Below are 4,854 nucleotides of genomic sequence, written 5' to 3' on the forward strand. Positions count from 1 at the left end.
TAGAGGAAACTTCCTGAGCCTGCCTCGAATTTGAAAACCTGTCTTTGGCCGGCGCCATGGCTCAATAGGCTAATCCTCCGCCTTGCGGTGCCGGCACAGGTTCTAGTCCCGGTCGAGGCGCCGGATTCTGTCCCTGTTGCTCCTCTTCCAGGCCAGATTTCTGCTGTGGCCCGGGAGTGCAGTGGAGGATGGCCCAAGTCCTTGGGCCCTGCACCCCATGGGAGACCAGGAGAAGCACCTGGCTCCTGGCTTCGGACCAGTGCGGTGCGCCGGCCATTGGAGGGTGAACCAACAGCAAATGAGGACCTTTCTCTCTGTCTCTCTCACTGTCCACTCTGCCTGTCAAAAAAAAATAAAAATAAAATTTAAAAATAAAAAAAAAGAAAACCTGTCTTTAAGTTTCAAATCCCTGGTGGCAAACGCCCCAGTCCCAGGGCACTTTAGCCTAAGGATCTTTAAGGTGGTATAATAGGTATAATGCACCCTTTTGCATCACATCACCCCACCACTCACCCACATCCGGTCATCTGCTCTGTACCTCAGCTATATATACACCTCCCTTTTACAATAAAGTGAGATCCTGCTTCGACTGGGCTCCCCACCACTCCTGATTGTCCCCCGGGTTTGGGGAAGGCTGAGTGGCGGGTGGCCACTTCCCCTCCTCGGCCAAGGCAAGCTGCAGGTAGCCTGCCTAATTCTCCGGTGGTGGCGAGGAATAGTCACCGCAACTTTGGACATGGAATCCGTCACACAGCATGCGACCTTCAGAGGTTGATTTTGTTTTGTTCAACGTATTACCTTTGCACTCATCCAAGTTGCTGAGTTCCTTTTTATAGTGAGTAGAATAATATGGAATGATGATTTATTTGAAGGCAGAGTTACAGAGAGAAAGAGAGAAAAGAGAGAGATCCTCTATTCACTGGTTCACTCCTCAAATGGCCGCCACAGCCAGGGCCAGGTCAGGCCAAAGCCAGGAGCTGGACTCCATCCTGTCTCCCATGTGGGTGGCAAGGGACCAAGTATTAGACCATCTTCCAATGCTTTCCCAAGCATATTAGCAGGGAGCCAAATATGATGTGGAGCAGCCGTGACTGGAACCAGAGTTTCTGTAGGATTCAGCCGTCACAGGCAGCAGCATAACTCCCTGGGCTGTACTGCCCATGTGTAGGTTTTTACATTTCTCTGTAGTACGTTCCCAGAAGTATAATGTTGGCTTTGACTGGTAAGTGTATGCAAAGATAGGTTCACTTCTTTTTAAATTCTTATGCCTTTAAATATTTACTCTCATGTAATTATATTGGCTATATCCTCAAGGACAATGTTCAGCCATATTAAAGAAAGTAAGGGCCGGCGCTATGGCGAAGTGGGTAAAGCCGCTGCCTGCAGTGCTGGCATCCATATGGAAGCCAGTTCAAGTCCTGGCTACTCCACTTCCAATCTAGCTCTCTGCTATGGCCTGGGAAAAGCAGTGGAAGATGGCCCAAGTCCTTGGGCCCCTGTACCCAGGTGGGAGACCTGGAAGAAGCTCCTGGCTCCTGGCTTTGGATCAGCCCAGCTCTGGCAGTTGCAGCCATTTAGGGAGTGAGCCAGAGGATGGAAGACTCACTCTCTCTCTCTCTCTCTCTCTCTGCTTTTAAAATAAATAAATAAATCTTTAAAAAAAAATAGTGGACACCTTTGCTCTAGTGGGAACACCTCTTGTGTTTCCCTCCCTATATACCACGTGAAGGAAGTATCCATCTGCATTAGTTTCCAAGAGCTGTTGTAACAAAACACCACAAACCAGGTGGCTTCAAGAAACAGAATTTGTTCTGAGAACTGGAAGCGTGAGATTAAGTTGTTGGCAGGGCCACGCTCCCTCAGAAGCCTGCAGGGGAGAAAGTTCTCTAACCTCAGGGCACTAGTTAGACATCCCCTTGCTGGTCCCCGCATCCCTCCAGGGTCTGCCTCCACTGTCACATGGTGTCCTACCTTCGGAGCCTGCACCTTTGTGTCTGTCTTCTTTTAAGTACACTGGTCATTTTGGATTAAAGGCCCAGCCTAGCCCAGCGTGACCTCATCTTCACTAATTATATCCGCAATGATCCCATTTCCAAATAAAGCCATGCAGTGTGGATCTGGAGAAGGCTGGTGAGAGCCGACTTTTCTTGTGCATCTCAGTAATTCTGACAGCTTTGCATGGAGTCCCTGGGGATTTGTCTTTGTCTTTAAAGCCCAGAGTGTTCCTAGGACAGGTTTCAGACTTGAGATTGAATCATACAGGACGGTTTTCCAAGTTCATGTTCTGGGAGACACTTCTCTGCCGGTTGCTCATGTTTCCAAACATATGGTGAGTGAGGCACTGAGTGTCATTTGTTTTGGACTGTCTTTTCAAGAAAGATGATGTAGCAAATACTCTCTAAAGATAATGTCCCCTGGGGCTCGCTGCCGCCTGCAGTGCCGGCATCCCGTATGGGCGCCGGTTCGAGTCCCAGCTGTTCCACTTCCAATCCAGCTCTCTGCTATGGCCTGGGAAAGCAATGGAAGATGGCCCAAGTGCTTGGGCTCCTGCATGCACATAGAAGACCCAGAAGAAGCTCCTGGCTCCTGGCTTTGGATCAGCACAGCTCAGCCACTGCAGACAACTGGGGTGTGAACCAGCAGATGGAAGACCTCTCTCTTCTCTCTCTGCCTCTCCTTCTCTCTCTGTGTAACTCTTTCAAATAAATAAATAAATCTTAAAATATTAAAAAAAAGCCAATGCCTCCCTCCAGGACAAACGAAGGGTGTGTGTAGTACCCAGTCCAAGAATATGGAGCAAAGGGAAGACACTTCCTGCCTGAGCTCCGTAAGCTCGGAGCTCTTCTTCTAGAACATTGTGGGTGCAGATGTCACCCAGGCCTTTCTGCAGCACCCTGTGGTTATTGGAGCACAAGGAACCAGTACAAAAATGACAATCCTTTGGGCACTGCGATCGCTGTAGCCGAGAAGCTGTCTCTGCCCCCTGGCCCAGAAATCCCATGTTTTCTCACGGTATCTATACAACTGTAGCAAACGAACTTGTTAGCTTGTAAGTAGAAGAAAATATAAGACCCTTCGTGGTTCTTGACAATAGAATAGGCCCTTTCAGTTGTATTATTTAATTTTCTCACATTTCTGAAAATTATTCTTGAATAGAGCTTTAAATATTTGTTTTATTCCTGGATTTGATCTAATTTACTTCCAGGGTCTCCAATTACCTGTAGACTGAAACTTCTTTGTCCATCTTCCATTTCTACCCTTCTCCTTCACATTTTACTTCTTTCATGAATTCATTTTCATTATGTTGGATGTTTTGGTTGTTTTGATTCCTTTCTTTAGGGTTCCTTTCTAGGTTTTCATTGAATGCATTTCTTCCTTCACATTTTGTAATGTATTATTTATTTATGAAATTGTGCTTTTTTTCCCCTTCATTTTCTTTCCTGATTTTGGATAATTCTCATTATATTTTTTTCTCATGTTTTGTTCGTTCTGTTTCATTTTTATTTCTGGTTCTGTTTTTTTTTAAATCTCCAAAATCTTTTTTAGGTATATTTAATTCAAATTGGAACATCATGTTATTGTTCTTTTTTCTACTTTGTGGGTGTTTGCTAGGAGAGAATTTTTATAAGCTAGTAGTCTTGTATGGATTGCGTTAGATTTAGCTTTTATTTTTTCCTGTTCCCAAACACTGTTTGCACAGGGCTCACAATTTCAGAATGTGTTCTTCCATGAGTTTAGTGAAGCAGGTTTTTTGTGGGTGACGAGAACAGAGAGGGGTGGCTTCTCGTTCATTTCTCATTTCTGTAGGACTGGTACATTTCCTGTCTTACTTTCAGCATTCCCTCAGCTGCTACAGCTGCATGGGGCATCGCTCCTCTCTGCTTATCTGCCCATCTCCTAGATGCCATGGTCTCTGAGGCTGCCACTTCTATTCCTGATCATGGCGAGCACTGTGAACCACCTGTGACATGCACCTGCTGCTGGGCTTTCTCTCTGGAATTGATTTTGCGTGTGCTCTGCCCATGCCCTCTCTGCCTATTTCCATTTTCACAGATTCTCTTAAGCCTCCCCTGCTCTCCTACCCACAGATCTGTGGCAACAGCAGGAGCTCTGCTGGAATGCACACATATTTACCAACCTAGAGTGGGTATCAAGAGTGTGGCTGTCTCTGTTTCCTAGCAATGTGAGGGTGTGGATCGTAGGTGGTTTTATTTCCTCTCCCACTTGACTTAAGTGATTTTAGAGATAATGTATGTGTGGAGCCACATTCGGGTGGGACATTAATTTTTAGACCTGGAAGCTCTGCCCCTTTTTAAGTATTTTAAATTTTGCTTTACTTTCTTTTTGACTCATGAATTGTTTAGAACTGCATTCTTAAATTTCAAAATGTGTGGTTTTTTTTTTAAGATTTGTTTATTTATTTGAAAGGCAGAGTTACAGAGGGGGGGGGGAGGGGGAGAGAGAGAGAGAGAGGTCTTCCAGCTGTTGGTTCTCTCCCCAGATGGCTGCAACAGCCAGAGCTGAGCCCATCCAAAGCCAGGAGCCAGGAGTTTCCTCTGGATCTCCCACATGGGTACAGGGACCCAAGGACCTGGGCCATCCTCCGCTGCTTTTTCAGGTGCTTTAGCAAGGAGCTGGATCAGAAGTGAAGCAGCCGGGACTCAAACCAGTGCCTATATGGGATGCTGGTGCTGCAGGCCAGGCCTTTAACCCACTGTGCCACAGCGCTGGCCCCAGTGTGTGGGGTTTTAATTGCTTCTCACCTTATTGCCTGGGGATCAGATACGTGATCTTTATGTCGTTGATTCTGTGAAATACGTAGTAAACCTACTACAATAGCCTGCTTCTTAGTTA

General features: G+C 46.2%; 1 long non-coding RNA gene across 2 annotated transcripts; it reads left to right on the top strand.

Moving 5' to 3' along the window:
* Window positions 1-2,108: 2,108 nt before the first annotated feature.
* LOC149127160 (uncharacterized) lies at window positions 2,109-2,735 on the top strand. 2 transcript variants are annotated; one of them, XR_016232134.1, is made up of 2 exons: window positions 2,109-2,329; window positions 2,495-2,735. It is a non-coding gene; the product is annotated as an uncharacterized LOC149127160 (long non-coding RNA). The 2 variants fall into 2 exon arrangements; XR_016232135.1 differs by having other exon boundaries at window positions 2,112-2,329; window positions 2,438-2,735.
* Window positions 2,736-4,854: the final 2,119 nt, after the last annotated feature.

The sequence above is a fragment of the Oryctolagus cuniculus genome, chromosome 4 (genome assembly GCF_051225735.1).
Source record: "Oryctolagus cuniculus isolate XC-2025 breed Fujian yellow rabbit chromosome 4, ASM5122573v1, whole genome shotgun sequence".
Classification (NCBI taxonomy): Eukaryota; Metazoa; Chordata; class Mammalia; order Lagomorpha; family Leporidae; genus Oryctolagus; species Oryctolagus cuniculus.